The sequence below is a fragment of the Acomys russatus genome, chromosome 24, assembly GCF_903995435.1.
Source record: "Acomys russatus chromosome 24, mAcoRus1.1, whole genome shotgun sequence".
NCBI classification, from domain to species: domain Eukaryota; kingdom Metazoa; phylum Chordata; class Mammalia; order Rodentia; family Muridae; genus Acomys; species Acomys russatus.
The window spans coordinates 50,220,961-50,239,574 of record NC_067160.1 but is presented as its reverse complement, the minus strand read 5'-3'; the positions used below and the strand labels follow the sequence as shown (position 1 = coordinate 50,239,574).

Sequence of the window (18,614 nt, the reverse complement as noted above, 5' to 3'; positions counted from 1 at the left end):
AAGGAGACTGGAGCTTGGCCTAGCAGTCCTTAAGCTACTCGCAAGATGTTTTCCTTCGGCCTTCTCAGAAGCAGCACGGGGAACTGGTATATGTACACTTTTAAAATCTACCTGCAGTTTACAGCAAAGGTCGCCAACAATGTCTGCATCTCAAAGGCATTTGCCCAGGAACGCATTTGCCCAGGAACACATTTGCCCAGGGGGCGCTTCTCACCTCTAACTCAGGCTCACTCCCACACCAGGATACAACCTCTTATGACAGCTACCTTGTACTTTCACCCGTGTTTAAGTGACATGAAGGTGTGAAATAAAGACACATCTTCAGAACCACCCCATACCAGCAAATTTCACCACATTAAAGGATCTGAATTAGAATTTTTTTCTCATGGTAAATATGAAAATAAAAGGCAGAAGGATCTTTGAGTGCAAGGCCAGCCTGGTCTACATGGAGAGTTCCAGGTTAGCCAGAGATACACAATGAGATTCTGCTTCAAAAATCAAATGGGGAGCTAGGCGTGGTGAGACATACCCTTAATCCCAGCTCTCAGGGAGGCAGAAGCAGGCAGATCTCTGTGACTTTGAGGCCAGCCTGGTCTACAGAGTGAGTCCAGGACAGCCAAGGATACATAGGGAAACCCTCTCTCGTAAAACCAAACAAAAACCGAAACCTAAAAAATAGAGACAGGGTCTGCTGGAGAGCTGGCTCAGAAGTTAATCCTAGTTACAGGGGATCTGATATCTTCCTCTGACCTCCACAGGAATGAGGTATTCACGTGGCACACAATACACAAACTAAAATCTAAAAATTGAAAACCAAAAGAGGGGCTAGAGAGATAGCCAGATGTTTAGATCACTTGTTGCTCTTGCTGATGACCCAAGTTTAGTTCCCAGCACACACAAGATGGCTCACAAATGCCATCTGTAACTCCGGTTCTAGGGGATCCGCCCTTTTCAAGTTTTTGTGGACACCAGGTGTGCATGTGGTGCACATACATACATGCAGGGAAAACACTCATATACATTACATAAATAAATGAATAATACCCCAAATATAAAATTGTATCCAGCTTTTATTATGTGCTCCTATATAGCATGTATTCTTCTGCCCCTAGCACACACTATCTCGTCTTCCTTATGTACTAACAATAGGAAGCAGACACTAGTATTAATCTCAGTTTTAATGAAGAGGAGGCTAAAATCCACAACTAAAGTTACGTGATTAGTTGACAAAGCAGAGCTGGGAAGTGACAATGGCAGCCAGGCCTCAGAAGCTGGCAGCTATCCTCTCAGCATCACCTCACCCATGAGGTCCAAAGCAAGCCTGCATAGGGACGGTGTCTATGTCTGTGGCTGGCAGCTGGCAGCGCATAATCCCACACTGTCATAAGACAGAGCAGGCAATGGAATTTCACCTTGTCCAAACAGAGGTCTCAATCTCTTGAGTGACAGTGAGTGCCTCTTTTCTTAAGAGCTTCAAGCCAAACTGTCAAGTACTATGTAGTTGATGTTGGGGGCTTTAGGTCCTGCATGCTAGCTTTCCCTCTGGAGGGACTGAAGGCCATGTGACCAAATTCACTAGAAGGCCATCCAGCCATCCAACCACTCTGGCAGTGCTGTGTACATCACAGTTAGGCTACTCAGAGTTCCACTAGAGGACATCTGGAGCTCTATGCTAGACTCCCTTAGAATTGGCTTGTGCTGAGTCTGTGTCCTTTGACTGTCACAAAACTAAGTGTGATATCAGCTGCCAGTGAGTTCCTTGAGTCCTTCCAGCAAATTATAAAAATAGAGTGTGCTCAAGACACAAGCTGCAGATAGCACGGGAAAGAAGGGTGAGTTGTGGGCAGATGGTCCTTGAGGCCACTTCTGAACTGCGAGTGAACGGGCCTGAGAGATGGCTCAGTGGGGAGAGTTGTCTCCTGTGCTGGTCACCTGAGGTCAAGTCCCAGAGTCCACATAAAGGTAGAAAAAGAGTCTACAAAGTTGTTGTCTGGCCTCCTGTCCACACGTGTACCATGGCACGTGTCCCTACACACAAACACACAAACTAGTGACAAAGAACAAGTGAAAGATAAGACTGGCTCTCCAGGGACTCCGCCATTCCCACAGGGGAGACAGCAGTGCGAGTGTCTCCATGGACAGAGGACACTCAGTCACTGTTACAAGTACAGGGAACAGCAGGGCTGCTGCAGGGGCTTGTGGGATGAGGTGTCTGGGGGTCACATCAGGGCACGGCAGGCAAGTGCAGAGCACCACCATCAGTTCACAATGTCTCCATGGGTAGAGGAAGGGACAGAGGCTGCTCGTTCATTCTCACTGAGAAAGGGACAGAGGCCGCTCGTTCTCACTGAGGAAGGGACAGAGGCTGCTCGTTCTCACTGTTGCTCCTGAAATACAAGCTGGTAAAGTCCTGGCCACGCGAGCCTCACGGAGAATGTGGGTGAAGAGTGATTCAGCCGTATACCCACAGAATGAACGTAAATGTTTCCCATTACACCCCAACACTGCCAGGCACAGGCAACTGTGTCCTTTCCCTTTGCTGAGACTAGAACAAGAGGCAGGAGAAGAAAGGAAGATCATACCTCACGATTTAATGGTTGGAGGAGTTAGTTTCCTCTGAAGCAGGGCCATGAAAACCAGAAAGACGATTCAGATCTTACACTTAAGACTTTCCCCCCCCTGATTGGATTGAAGACCAGATAGCTTAGTTTTAAAGTTAAGCTTAGTGTTTAGGAGCTAAGATGTTTTTAGGTCTAGATAGAAGTTTTTAGGTTGATAGAGATGAAATATGATATATATTGATTTATATTCAGAGTTGTAGCCTCACCAACATAGGAAAGATGCTTTCTCCAAGGTTGCCAAATACAAATAGGCAAAACACTAGGAATGTAACATTTATATAATGCCTGGTTGTTTCGTGGTCCTTCTTTCTGTATGTAGTTAATTGTATATACGTATAATAATATAAATGTATATATAAAAGTAAAAAAAAAAAAAAGACCCTCTCACCCTGCAGTGTTCCCATCACCACCTTCCCCTAGAGCACCATCACGGCTCACCTGGATGCCTGTGGCTGCCTCCTAACCAATCTAACACCATGTATCACTGCTTTCTTCTTAGTAGCAGGTGGATCTGATACATCCCCAACGTTTGTGGCCACAGCCCCGCCTCTCTGCTGTCTCTCCTCTTCCCTCCTTTGCCACATGCCTGGGCTCCTCCTTCCCATCCACCCGAGTTGTTTCAAGATGCCCTCCCTGACCTCCTGGGTGAAGGGCCATTCAGTAAAGCTGTGTTTTATATTTTTTCCTGTGATTATGTGATCTCACCCGGTCTCTCCTTGGGCACAGCCTTTGTTCCTTACTATGCCCCATAAGGAGAACGACAGCTGTCAACACTGCATCTGCAGAGCTAAGTCCACTGTGTGCTGCAGAGTGGGTATTTATTGGGCATCTATAAACAACAGATGAATGCTGAGATCCTATGGAAAATGGAGCCGATCCCTGGGAGGCATGGTAGGCTCATTGCTCAGGTGAGAAATGGCAGACAGTCTACTGGTCTAACACACGGGGAAGACCAAAGAGAAGGAAAAGGCAAGCGGCCCCGATGAACAAGTGCAATGTGAAGTCAGCCTGGGGAATCCCTCAGAGACTCTTGTGGGCTTAAACAAATACCACTGAGCATGTGCTACAGCGGCTTCCCAGACGATGAGGTGGAGTAGTGGCTGGGAAGGAGGTCCTACTAGAGGCTGGATGCACAGTGGCCCACCTTGTCCCTGCTCTATAGCCGGCTAGAGCCTATGAAGAATGTCACATCAAACTAAGGGACTCCAAGCCCCAGTATTGCAGAAAGAAGTCTTTCACCACAGTAGAGAAGCTGTTGCCAGGTAACCCTCCTCATCTCAGCCACTCCTCACTACCCTCTGGTCTGGCCTACTAAAAGCACAGAAAGCCTGGCACAGAAGATTGTTAGGAGACTGGCCTCAGGAATGGCTCGGAATGCTCACAGCACAACCCAGAAGTCCTCTCTTCCAGGCCATCCCAGGGCACACAGGTCCACTCATGTCGTCTTCCACGGTGCCATAGCCCATCTGGACCCAAGGCCGGGCTGCATTTCCCATGAGGTAGCTGATCATCTGACTTGATTTCCTCCATCTTCAGGAGGGCTATGCCTCCCCCTGGGCCCTCTCCCTGCCTCTAGCAATAACCTCCGAGGCCACAGAGGTCACAGACGCTCATATAAAGATGAGACGATCATCCTGAGCCTGAGTGTGGGGAGCACGGCCCCCCAGGCACGCACGGTAGCTAGCTGGATGTGAGGGAGAGTGAAGCCATGAGGTCTCAGCTCACTTTTTCTGCCAGAGGAGGGAGGAAATCACTCACCCTGTGACAAGTTCACGATTCCAAACATGGAAACTGAGCTGAAGCGCCAGAGCACGTGCAGCTAGAGGGTGAAGAGCATACCGGCTTCGTTATGCAGCCCAGGCTATCTCTGAGTTTATGATCCTCCTGCCTCAACCATGTGAGTGCTGGGACTACAACTGTACCTCCACGGCTGTCCATAGATGCACAACTTCCTAAAGCGTTTATTCAACTTTAAAATATGGAGCTAATATTGAACAGTAGCACGGCAATCCTACAAAGCCCCATAAGAGAGAAAGATTCTTTAAAATGCTGTGAAAACTGTGCAGATCCTATTTCAGTACAATGCAGCTGAATGAGAGATTCTGTTTAAAGAGCGAAGCGAATGGAAATTCAAAACCCCCATTTGATAAAAAAAAAAAAAAAAAAAAAAAAAATCTTGGCTTCAACAGGAATAGCAGACCTGAGAACGATTTAAACAGCCACGACAATGAGGACAGTCACAACATGTGGCGCTGTAGATGTTTCAGGCATAAGAAAATTCAGACTCTTAAGCAATTACGCAAGAGGGTGAGAAGCGGGCCCCAGCATCTGCCTCTAGAAGACAGGACCACGGCTCACAGAGCACAGCCAAGGCAAGCGGGGGTGGGGGGCAGGGAAAGGTCAGAAGAACAGAGGTGACAGACTGAGGTGGGTACTGAAAAGCGAAGGACAGGTGGGTGAGGTGGTATGCACCTATCATCCCAGCACTTGGAAACTGAGGCAGGAGGATCGTAACACCATGCTCCACTACAGTGAAATCCTGCTTAAAAAGGAAGACAGATGTGCCCTGTCAAAGTGAAGGGAATTCAATCACCAAAAAGAAAGGCTAATTTTAATGAGATGGACAGTTTTCTAGGCAAAAGAGAAAACTAAAAGGAGAAATTCAAATAAGCCAGTAACTGTACCGACTACGGCTTCTGTGAGGACACTACCGCAGGGGTGGCCTCGCTCCTCTGAGAAACCCGGTGGCCACACACTGCAGTGACACAGCCAGGTACTCCAGCAAGCAGGGCCGCTCTCTTGGGGAAGAGCTGGCCGAGCAGGGTAAATGAGGCAATGTATTTATTACAGGCTTGACTTTAGGAAAAATTCTATTTACACAATATCTATTTGCAAAAAATTTTTAATTACTTTAAAAGAAAATAAAAACAGGAATAAAATGTCATTAACTACCAGTTAGTAAAAGTGTTATTGGTTTTAAATTAAAGCCAATTGAATGACAACCTTTTAAAAATTAGTGCAAATACATATTTCTTCAAAACTAAAAATCTCTCTGTTCTTAGTCACTCTGACTCTGAGCTGGTGGTTTACATTTCATGGCAGCTCTTGGTTTGTTCAGCCTGCACTGTGCACTTGGCATCTAGGGTATAAACCATTGGAACACATTACACTTAGAAAAAACAAACTTCAAAAGGTTATGCAAAGTACATCTTTAAAAATAGTATTTCATATTTCTTCTCTTTTCTTTAAAAAAAAATGTGTGGTATGTATTATAAGGGCCAGGCTGACCAGTTCAAATCTAAGTGTAATATCTGTTGGTTTTGTGGTCCTGGGAGGAAAAAGGGATCAATCTTTTTTCCATATCTCTAAAGTGATGACAACAAAAGGTAGAGGCAGGAAAATCAAGTTCAGTGTCAGCCTGGGCTACATGGAGTGTTTGAAGCCAGCCTGGGCTACCTAATGAGACTTAAAAAAAAAAAAAGTACTGTGTATGTGTGTAAAATGGATGAAGATTATATCTGTGTCTAGGCTTGTAGTGAGAACTCAATAGTGTAAAATGTGTAAGAAGCCCAGAATAGTTTGTGGGTATATCAGGCATGTAGCAAATACTTCTATATTACATAGTATAGTGGTGATGGTTAATATAAGATGTTCTGATTGCTATTAAAGCACCAATTACTCTATTGATGGTGAAACTGCCTTAATGCATGATTTAAAATCTTGGAAGATCTTTTTAAACATTGGTATATCTGGTGAAAAATGGCGAGAGCATATTTTTCAGCACTTAATAAAGATAAATATAACCCAGTTCTTGCCCTAGAGGACCTCAACCCTACTGGGGGGCATGTGAGAGGGACAAATACATATAAACAGATAAATCACAACCCAACCTGGTTAAATGCCATAACAACAGAAGCCAGCACAGGGTGCTGTCTAAGGGAAGTCAGAGGAAATGGAGACCAGCTCTGCCTGAGGGAGCTTTGGAAGGTTCCAGTGCTATAATGCAATTTATTCTGCAGCTATAATGCAATTTATTTTGCAGCTATAATGCAATTTATTCTGGTACAGGACCTTTGAGAAATGATTTTCAATATATGCAGGCTTATAAAACTATAAACATTGGTCAAGAAAGCAGACTCACTTGATGTTTTATATGCAAATCACAACACACACACACACACACACACACACACACAGCGCTTAGAAAGTATTCAGAAGGGAAGAAAGTTTTAGCTTTGTATCAATAGAACAGTAGAGTCTGGAAATGTGGCTCATTCTTGGGGTCTCTCTCCATCACTGTCAGTAAACATAAATGAAAAGGGTAGGGTAGCCTTGGGGGAGCATCCCACAAACCAAATAACCCAATTGAAAATGGGGTACAGAGCTAAGCAGAGAAATCTCAACAGAGGAATCTCAAATGGCCGAGAAGCACTTAAAGAAATGCTCAACATCTTTAGTCATCAGGGAAATGCAAATCAAAATGACTCTGAGAGTCCATTTTATACCCATCAGAATGGCAAAGATCAAAAACTCAAGTGACAGCACATGCTGTCGAGGATGTGGAGCAAGGGGAACACTCCTTCACTGCCGGTGGGAGTGCAACCTTGTATAATCACTGTGGACATCAATATGGACGTTTCTCAGAAAATTGGAAATAGATCTTCCTCAAGACCCAGCTATACCATTTCTGGGCGTATACCACAAAGATGCTGCACCACACAACGAGGACACTTACTCAACTATGTTCACAGCAGCCTTATTCGTAATAGCCACAAACCGGTAACAACCCAGATGTCCCTCAACCAAAGAAAGGATAAAGAAAATGTGGAACATTTACACAGTGGAATACTACTCAGTTATTAAAAACAAGAAAATCATGAAATTTGTAGGCAAATGGATGCAACTAGCATATATTATCTTGAATGAGGTTACCCAGACCCAGAAAGACAGAATTGGTATGTGCAGGATAACCATGTTACAATCCACAGACCCAAAGAAGCCAAGGGTCCAAGGGAGATGTTTGAATCTCACTCAGAAGAGGGAATAGAAGTAAAAATCTACATCTGAAGTAGAGGGAGGGAGGGAACTGGGTGGGAAACGGGGTGGGGAGGATAACAGGAGTCAGGATCAGCTGAGTGGAGAGAGAAGGAGGGGGTAGGGGGGCATCTCTGGGACAGTGGAGGCTTCTGGAAGTCTATGGGGGTAACCCTAGCTGAGACTCCAAGGGATGGGTGTTAAGGAGCCAGGTGGGACTCCCAGTGGAGGGAGGAAACACCAACCCACACATAAAACCTTTAACCCAAAATGTGTCTTGTCTACAAGAAGTGTGGGGCACAGATGGAACAGAGATTGAGAGAATGGCAAACCAGTGACTGTCCCAGCTCGAGACCCACCCTCTGAGAGAGGACAGACCACTGTCACTATTAATGATACTCATTATGCATACAGATAAGAGTCTAGCATAGCTGTCTTCTGAGAGGCTTCGTCTGGCAGCTAATGGAGACAGATGCAGAGACCCAAGGCCAAGCAATGGGCCAAGCTTGGGGTGTGCTGTGGAAGAGTGGGAGGAAGAATAGATGGAGCTGGAGGGGTCCAGGACACCACAGGAAGACTCAGAGTAATCTAACCTGGGCCCATGGGGGCTCACAGAGACTCCAACCAGAGAGCTGCACAGACTGAACCTAGGTCCCCTACACATATGTAGCAAATGTGCAGCTCTGTCATTATGTGGGTGCCCTAACTATAGGAGTAGGGGATGTTTCTGAATCTGTTACCTTCCATCGGATCACTTTCCCCTAGCTGGGCTGCCTTGTCACTCCCCTATGGGAGAGGATGTGCTTAGTCCTGCTGTGACTTGAGATACCCGGGTGGACTGATCCCCAACTGGGCAGGGCCTCTCCTTCTCTGGGAGGAAGGCAAGGGGGGAGTTGGAGGAGGGGATGTGCAGGTAGGACTGGAAGGAGAGGAGGGAGGGGGCTGGGATTGGGATGTGAAGTTATTAAATAAATAAATAAATGGAGAAAAAACAGAAGAAAGGGTAGAGGTAGGCAGAAAAGTGGGCACAGGGAGCCATGCTGCACCCACGAGTGGTGCCGAGCGCCTCATCTCCTGTTCGGTTGTGTCCACTGCATGCAGGGAGGGGTAAAGGAGGCATGCTCTGGGGTGGGGGTGGGGTCCCCTTCTGTTCTTGCCATCTCCTTGCTGTCAGTCCTGTTCTGCTGGGACCGGGAACAAGGCAGCCATGTGGGAAGCTTGGCAGCCAGGGAGCTCAACATCTCGGTATTGCACTAAGGCACTCCTATGGAGAGATTCGAGGACACAGGAGACTCACCTGGAAGCTCACAGGCCAGCTAGCCTGGAGAACACAGAAGAGCGGCAGAAATGGAGACCGCCTCAACATGCTTGCCGTGGCACCTGTCCACATGCAACTACTTAAAGAGTTGGGTGGTAATCTTTTAATTACAAATGTCCTGCTTATTAGTACATTCGTGTTCCTTCAAGAAAATAGCGGGAGAAGCTGAGCAGGTGCGGTGGCACACGCCTTTAATCCCAGTACTCAGGAGGCAGAGGCAGGCAGATCGCTATGAGTTAGATGCCAGACTGGTCTACAAAGTGAGTCCAGGACAGCCAAGTCTACACAGAGAAACCTTGACTTGAAAAACCAATAAAACAAACAAACAAACAGACAGACAGAAAGAAGGAAAACAGTGGACAAGATGGGGCAGGGCTGTTTTCTAACCACTATCAAGGAGACCTTTGAGGAAAAGGGATTCTGCAGGGAGGGGTCAAGAACCTGAGAAAGAAGTTCACCCAGAGGATGCTTTGAGAAGCAAGTAGGAAGCTGCCCTGTGCAGAACACAAGCTACACTACCACGGGGAGCAGAGAGGTGCAGGGAGACTCAGCGGTGTGGACGGAGGAGTCCCTGGCACCCCTGTGCACTTGTAGAATTCACACTGGCATCACTGGGTTTGAAGCTGTGGGAGGAAGGCATGAGCCCAAAGGTCTGAAAGAGGTCACAGCCTCTTGGGTTTGTCACCTAGTCAAGGGCATTTGGTTAAGCTCAACAGCTGAGCACTAAGGGATCATTTATTGCTTGGGGTACTTGCACTTGAAGTCACATGAGAACACAGCCACTCTGTGTGATTGTGGCACAATCTTTCAACAGCAAATTGCCTTGAGACATGGTGCTTTGATTGTGTGATCGCCTGGTAAACACGGCACCATCTGCGTGAGGGTCAGCTGCTGGAGGCATATGCTGCTGGAAGATGCTCCAAAGAAGCCAATAAGGAGGCAGGACTAGGAAAAGGACCTCTGTGTTACGGAGCTGGTGACAAAGATGAGCAAGGTAACATGCTTCTCTGAGGATGAACTAAGGTGTCCGTGTGGTCTCTGTAATAGGCCAGTTAATGAATGGTGACTGCTTATAAGCGGAAGAGAAAACAAACAGGAAAGTGGGGGAAGGAAAAGATTTCACAGGAAAGCACCACAAATAGGGGGTGTCAGAGAGGGCACTGCAGTAAATGCCTCAGAGACAACAGTTCCGCTACCCTGCCAAGCAGCTGCCCGAAACAAAGGATGGTTGGACAGGGGCAATATTCTTTATAGTCTCTCTTGCTGTGGGCTTTAGATAGCTGGCATTTTCTCAAGCTTTTGTAGGGAACTGAGCAAACACTACTTTCATACCCCTCTTCCAACCAAATCCCCTGTTCTATGTGAATTCCAGAGCCACTGGTTCAGATCTGCACAGAAGAAGGCCCTGCCAACCACACCCCATCGCAGAGCGCTATAAGACAAACTCCAGCTAGGTGCTGGAAGTTATGAGGAAGCTTTGTGTAAGCTGCCCGTGCAGCAGTGATGTCTGAGGGCGAGGTGTGTTCTGGATGTTGAAGACACAAGGCCTGAAGAGCTGATTTGTTTTGCTTGAGGATTCTGTAGGAAGAGAAACAACACAACTACCCTGTAACACAGGAACCAAGAAGACACGCTACCTACGATCATGAAAATAAAACGAGAGAATGCATGCCTTTAACTTCTCTTTACTATAAAGCTGAAATGAAAGCGCAGCAAAGCAGCTGTTCCCTGAGGGGGTGAGAGGACATGTTCTTTTTACAACAGCGAGCTCTGTAGCTCACAAACCCGTGCACATGGATAGGACAGGAGGCCCCTGTGTCTCAGATGACGATGAAGAGCTTTCCTGGGGAAAGGAAAGAAAAGAGTTTTAGAAAACCCAAACAGCAAATCTAGGGGCAACTGCGCTAGCCTGTATTTCCAGCTACATGGGAGGACAGGGCAGGCAGATCACGCGTCTGAGGCTAGCCTGGTTTACACAGAGAGACCCTCTTTCTTACACAGTAAAAGAGAAAGGAAGCAGGAACAGGCCTCGGTTTAGAAGCTGACCACAGCATGAAAAGGGACAAAGTGAACCACGCTCAGGGAGAAAGAAGAAGCTGTCATGGAGCACAGAGGAACGGGCAATGCCCACCCTTTTTTCTTAAATGCTGGGGACGGACCTTGGGATTATGTAGCAAGCACTTCACTAACTAATTTCTCTGGCACCTTGATTCTTATTCTAAAGGTCACAGCCAGCAAATGAAATTAGGCTAAATAAGAAATAAGAGATCTAGATAGGAGACAATGCTGTTTATGGGGAGTGTCTGTGTATTCTAAAGATGACACTCGCTTTTAAGTAAAGGAGAAGGGAACACAGACGCCCATTCTGTGTGGTACTGTGACTGCTAGAGGGACACACACTGAATCTTCGAAGCAACTACTCACAGGTGGTGGGATGCTAAAGATGGACGTAATTGTCCTCTCTGTGCTTTTCAGTGTGTTTCCTTTCTTTTTTCTTTCTTGTTTTAGGGTTTTTTTTTTTTTTTTTTTTTGAGAAAGGGTTTCTCTATGTTGTCCTGACTCTGTAGGCTGGCCTTGAACTCAGAGATTCACTTGTCCCTACCTCTTAAGTGCTGCAATTAAAGGCCTGCGCCACTACGCCCGACCTTTTCAGTATATTTCAAATTCTCCTATAGCCAGCATATATGCTTTTCAGAACCATAGAAGGATATTAAGAAGTATATCCACTTTTTTATGCCTATATGCATATGCACAAAAGTAAGAACTAATATGAGATGTAGTGGAAAGAAATAATCAGACACTGGATTTTTTTAAAATAGCAGAACTGATGCTCTAGCCAGTATTTGGACATCTGGCAGTGAGCTTGGAGCTTGTTGGGGATACAGTGAATAAGGTAGTCCCCATGCTAGGCAAGGTGAAGAATACCTGCAAATAATTATAAGGCAAAATATGACTTGCATCTGAGAGGAATGCAAAGAGATACAAGGTGCCAAAGAGTGAAAGGTGGAGTGGTCCATTAGCATAACCAGGAAAGGGTGCATGAAAGAGCTGAGACTTGGCAGAGGCAATGTGGAGAAGGGCATTCTGGGAGGATGGAAAATATAAAGAGACGTGACAGGCTGTGATAATCCTAAGTAGAGATCTGCTTGCTGGATCCTGGGCCCCATGAGTTAAGGCTCAATGACAGGTAAGAGAAGGTTGTAGAAGCCCTGGAACATGAGGCTAAGCATGAACCTTACTGCCTAGGAGCATGGTGCTGATGCTGGTACCTGTTTGGCTGAGAGCATCAGGATATTGTTAGAGCTGTACGTGAGGGCAAGCATCTGAACAGCAATGAGGAAAGCAGAGGCCACGCTTCCTGTTAATTACAGCTGAGATGGCAGTCAGACCAGGTCTCATCTGATGGAGAACCTTTGAATGGAATCTTTTAGAAGTCAGGGGAGCCAGAAAAAAAGAGCCAGGTCAAAGGAAGAGGAAATGAAACAGATGGCACCCAAAAGGGACTGTGGGAAGCACGCATCTCTGCTCGGAGCTTACCCTACCTCTTCAGGAGAACAGGCAGGCAGCACACGCGGAAGTATAAGTCACCTTCAAAATGGAATCTCCTAAAAAACATGCATGTCCACTCCAGACATACAGAAGCAGAGTGCAGAGTTAAGTGTTAGGTATTGTGAAGTTCAAGGGTGCTGGGAAGATGTAGGATCATAGCATTTTGCTGCTTGTTAAAGATTTACTATTTATTTTATTTATGTGTGTGTGCACAGGCATGTATGTGTGTGTGTGTGTGTGTGTGTGTGCATTAGTATGCGGGGGCTTGCAAAGGCCAGACAAGTAACAGGTGACTGTGAGCCAGCCAGCATGGTTGCTGGGAACTTAACTTGAATCCTCTGGAAGCAGCAAGTACTCTTAACCAGCAAGCCGTATCTCTGGCTCCAAGTAAACATAGTTGACTGCAGACAAAGTATGTGTATGGGGAAGTGGGCAGCCTGTCACCTACCACCTGTGAGACCATGGGCCAGTTAGCTACCTTTCAGAATCTCAGTGATCTCTTTTGTAAAATGGGGTGATCCACTCTGTGGGTCTTGTGACATTTCGATTAATTTGCATATACAAAGCACCCAAAAGACCACTGGCATTGGCTATGTGCATTGATGTGAATAGCAAGACGGCCTTTGGTGCTCTTGTCAGGACCACTTTGGGTGGGAGCAAGAAGGGCAGCATCAAAAGAAGCAAGGAGGGAAATCCCAGGACTGCTGTGTGCCCCAGAATGAGAGCTCAGAGAATGGCTGGAGTGTATTCCCAACGTGACTCACAGCTCTTGAGCCAGCTCAGTTTGAGATATGTTTGAAAGACTCTATTTCATGGGAACTTCAACTGACCAACTAAAAAGCAGAGGCTAAAAAAACACATGCCCCCTCCCCCCAGATCATCTGCTTTTATTAAGAGGGTAAAGTAATTTATCATAAACCCCAAATAATAGTAACTGGGGTGTGAAACTGTGGGACTTTTCTAATACATCAGTCATGGTGGGGGACATTGAACTTTTTTTGGTCATGAGTTTTGCTGCTAAATTTACTTAGTAGGTAAAAGGGGACACAAAGGACTGCGGATCAGCTCTACCAAAGAGGTATCAAAGCTATTCTCTGTGGAATGGCTATGTGCGCCCTGTGAAGATGATGGTGTGGCCAGGATCAGGAGGAAGCTCAAAGAAGAGGGTCTTTGCCTAAGGGCATCAAGTCCCATGATGCCAGCAGGGGCCACTTAATACACCAAATAAGTGCCTCCGCTTCTGAGAACCCACAGCTCTGTTTTCAGAGTCCACTCGAAGAACGGCTGGCAAAGGCATCTCCCCACCCATTTTTCAGCAGCGTTGTAAGATGTAAGAGAGGAGTTCTCACTCTGCATGTTCACGACATACTGTCAAGTTCTACAGACTTGATGGCCAAGCCACATAAACTCAGAAGAAAACGTGGGGCTTTTCTGAAACTTTCAGAACTGAAAACACTTTCTCCCCATCAGAGCAGTGTACAAGGCAATCACATAGTCCCATCAAGCCAAAGATTTGCTTTTAGGGGCTGCAGTGACAGAGATGGCTCAGCGATTAGGGACACTTGCTGCTCTTGCAGAGGACCAGGGTTTGATTCCCAGCACCCACATGGGGCAGCTCACAGCCACCTCCACTCCAGTTTCAGGGCATGGACACCCTCTCTGGCCTCTGTAGGGCACTGCATGCGTGTGGTGCAGACAAGTAGGTACACACACATACATAACATAATTTTAAAACATTTGCTCATGGTCACAACTGATGTTCCACATTGCTAACCACGGCCGCTGATCTGCGAGTAGACACAGGCCTGCAGTGGACGTGTGAAGGAGCAAACACACCAGGACACGAGATGGGGGAGGTCAGGGCTATGATCCAGCAGGTGGTATGAAAGGCTGTTCAGAGAACACAAGAACTTTGCACAGTCAAGATGGGAAGCTGTTCTATTCCATTTCTTGTACCAAAGAATTAACCTCCGGGCATGGTGGTGCATGCCTTTACTCCCAGCACTCGGGAGGCAGAGGCAGGCAGATCACTGTGAGTTCGAGGCCAGCCTGGTCTACAAAGTGAGTCCAGGACAGCCAAGATAACATAGAGAAACCGTGTCTCGAAAAACAAAACAAAACAAAACAACAACAAGAAAAAAACCAAAGAATTAACCAAATAAGCAAAGTGTTTGCAGTTTATATCTCCAGTTATGAAATGAAAAACAAACCAACATATAGATCATGATTTGAAAGAGTCTCTTAAGGTAGAGCAGGGCACCATATCCTACCACTGTAAAGGCTACAAGGCCCAAAGAACACCACACAACTGTACGAGCCGGAGATGGAGCTGAGCCAAGGTGGCCACAGAGGTCCTGAGAGCATGGCCTGAGGAGGGAAACCAGAGCACACAGGAGAGAAGCCTTGTGGCCTGAGGGAGGAGCATGAGTGACATGCGGCCCACAGAAGGCAGCGAGCCTCTTACTCCTTGGACCTGTTGGCATGGAGGTGGCATCATCTGGTATTCTTACATGGTGTGTGTACAGCTACTGGTACAGTTTTGCGCCCCAGCTACCCATGTCATCAGCCAGACCTAGCTGCTCAAGATGCTTACCAAATGGCTGGTCAGGTGCTATGCTAAATCTCATGTTTTTGTTGGTCCCAGGAAACTGAGTCATAGAATCATACAGTGAGAAAAGCAGGGTGGTTGCTGGGGCAGCAAGAGTCAAAGCCATTTAGCACACGAGACAGGTGTCAGTGGGAAACAGGACTGCGTTGTTCAGGGTTGGATGAAGAAAATGCAGTTTTGCTTACACCCCACCTCATGTTTTAAAGAGGGTTTGAGACAGCGTACGGAGATATATCTTAGTCAAAGGATGCAATTAGGCACAGAGCACACAAGGGGACATCAGAGGTAGGTAATCGATCTGAACACAAGAGGGTAAGATTAGCATGTGTGTTGTAAGAGGTAAGCCACAAAAACAGCTCTGAACTGCTGGAAGCCACTGCAAAGAGAGAACCCCTTTACTGTGCATCAAATGCATGCAGTACTCAGATAGGCCAGAAGAGGGCGTTGGAGCCCTGGGAACTGGAATAACAATTATGGGTTGTTACTATCAGAATACAAGCCTATAGACTAAGACATAGACCCGGGTTTAAATGTCACTTCTGCCATCTGTTAGGTCTGGGACCTCATCATCAGTACATGGGGGCCCACTTGGGATTCACACATGTTTTCTGGGCATCCACAGAAGGAGGCACAGCCAAGCAACACCTACCTCATCTGGTTGTGAACATTCAATATGCAACTGCATCTCAAAAACTCAGCATAGCACATGGTGAGCATTTAATAAATGTTAGAGCTAATAATAGCAACAGTAAACTAATAGCCACAACAGAAGACAGCTAGCTCCGTGCTCATGCGTACACAGCCAAAGGTCCCTCCAGTGCTATTCTCAGAAAACAGCCCAGTAAAATTTCAAAGTTGGCAAAACGGATTGTCTACAAAGAGAGGCTAGATCATGTTACGTTGCTGGTGAATACTCCAATATGTGTCTTGAGGTCCCTCAGGGAGCTGACCTGCTGCATAAGACTTGGACATAAGCCAGATACACTGGAGAACATCTGCCCAAGTGGGGATTTTATTTGTAGAAGGTTTAATTCTTGATGTTCATGAAAGATATGATGTTACCATCTCTAATCTCTCCATTTGGTCATGCCACATGGAATACAGTGTTGTCCAAAAAATTCCCATAAGCAGAAGGCATCAGCTCCAAATGGAGAACAACACTGCTGTTGGGGTGCTGAGCCAGCAGGCAGGTCCCCCGTTAGCAAAAGGTCATATCTGTAGAACTGTCCCCGAGTGTAGTTTATATCTGTGCCCAAGAAAAAAAAATACAAATGACTTCTCCCCTAATTTTGAGGGAGGGTTAGGTGATATCTTGGCCAGAAAAGTGCTCCCATGCAAGCACGAGGGTCTGAGTTTGATCCACAGAAGTCCTGTTTAAGAAGTTAGGCATCCATCTAACTAGATGTCTTATGTCATTGCTGAGAATGGGCTATCTTGCTGAGTTACTGGACAAAGGGCTCCCACAGACACCCCGACTCCAAAGAGCATAGGCTATTGTCAAGGGTATTGGTGTCTCCCTCCACAACCCAGTGGTAGAGTCCTATTGCTGGAGACATTACTAAATTATGCCTTTGGATATGGAGAAACTGAGCTAGTACCCAACTAGGAGCTGCATCCCTGCTGGTCGTATTCATGGTACTGGACGGTACTTGACCCACTACTGAAGGGGAAGAGAAATCATCAGGATCACATAGCTATGAACCCTATGACCTTCAAAAGCAACTGGTGTACAAGATAATACTGGTCATGGTGTGCAAATGTTATGGGACTGACCAACTATGTTTTTCTTTGTTTCATATTGGATTTAAGGCCCACTTCGTGAGATGGAATCCCTATCTGACATGGCCAAAGTGGTCAAGAATAGAAGATACAAGACCAGAGAGGTTCTGGGCCCTAGGAGAAAACCTACTCTACTCTTATTCTGCTAAAGGAACAGCAAAGAAACGAGAGGTCCACAACCGGACAATGTGCAGTGCGAGGGACTTATCACACCCATCCCACCAAGGCTCAGAAATACATATGGAAGACGGCACAACAATTTGAAGAGTCAGAGCTAATGATGGAGGACTCCAAGGAACCAGTGTCTTCTAGACACAACAGGATGAAGTACTCATAAACTCACAGAAACTGTGGCTGCAAGCACAAGACCTGCACAGGGTCAAGCCAGACAGGATCCCAGCACTGAGAAAGGGATGTGGGTACAAAGTCCCACCCCTAAGCAAGAAGCTGTCTGCAACTGATGCCTGCTGGGAAAGGGAAACCAGTTTTCTCCAGTGGAGTGTTAGGATATATATTAACTACGTTCTAGGGCAGGCCCATGCTCAGGAGTAATTGGCTAACATAACATGAACTCCGTGTGTGTGTATGTGCGCGCGCGCATGCATGCACTCTTTGTTTTTGTTTTGGTATATTTGTCTTATTAAGGGTTTTTTGCTTTAATTTTCATTTTTTGTTTTTGTTTTTGACAGAAAGAGAAAGAAAGAACATGATGTTAGGTAGGCAGAGAAGTGGGGGAAATATGGGAGGAGTTGGGGAAGGGGAAATAGCCTCAAAATATATTTTCTAAAATTTTTATAACAACAACAACAATAAAGCTGAGCATAGAGGCATGTGCTTCAGTCCCACAGCCACTTCTGAAGAGATGAAGGCAGGAGGAGTCTTAGGGCTCCTTGGCCAGGCAGCCTAGCCTAATTGTTGAGTCCCAGCAAAGTGAGAGAGCCTGTCTTAAAATTAAAAAGCAAGGAGTGTGGAACCTGAGGAATGACACCTGATGGTGACCTCTGGCTTCTATACACATGGACACACACACACACACACACACACATACACACACACTCACACTCACGCACACACAAAATGAACAATAAGTAACCTTTGAGGATAGTCCGAGTGAAAGTCTGCCGATTTGGAACAAGTGTGTGGCCAGCCATTCAGCATGCACACATGGAGGACATCTGTTGAGGTCACACCAAGTCCCTAACAACAAGCCCTCATCACCTTCAGAGAGAAGCATTTATCTGTTGCTTTCCTGTATGGCAGAGAGTGTGAGTTCATCCACCAAGACACAATGCCAAAAAGGAATGGACCACATTCTAGCCGGATTCATGCTAATCTGAAATCACTTGTAGATGTGTGACTTCTCAGAAGCACCAAGAGGCAGGGGTGCATGCCAATATGCAGCTGGGCTGTCCCGGGCAGAGGTCTATATTGCACTTATACCATTGATCACTTCTAGCTCATCAGCTTCCTGTCTATCCAGTCAAAGGCCAAGAACAGATCAATAAAAGCTACAAACAATCTTTTGCTGCCCCTGACAGATTTCGGTAGAAAGCCATGAGAGATGGTTGATGGTGTAATAGCTGTGCCTTGCTTGGACTGTTGCCAGGAGAGACTGGACTCGCAATCCATCAGGAAGAAAAATGGCATATGTTGAGGCAGGATGCACAGCAAGCTAAGGAGTCTAACTGTGTTGGTGGTGGTCAAA

General features: G+C 46.3%; 2 protein-coding genes across 8 annotated transcripts in view; one reads left to right on the top strand and one right to left on the bottom strand.

Annotated features, from left to right (window-relative positions):
* Rpl12 (ribosomal protein L12) overlaps positions 1 to 18,614 on the top strand; it is a 1,083,577-nt gene that overhangs the window by 101,440 nt on the left and 963,523 nt on the right. The gene's annotated exons all lie outside the window — the stretch shown is intronic.
* Positions 1 to 18,614, bottom strand: part of Garnl3 (GTPase activating Rap/RanGAP domain like 3) — a 146,373-nt gene that overhangs the window by 81,220 nt on the left and 46,539 nt on the right. The window lies entirely within an intron of this gene.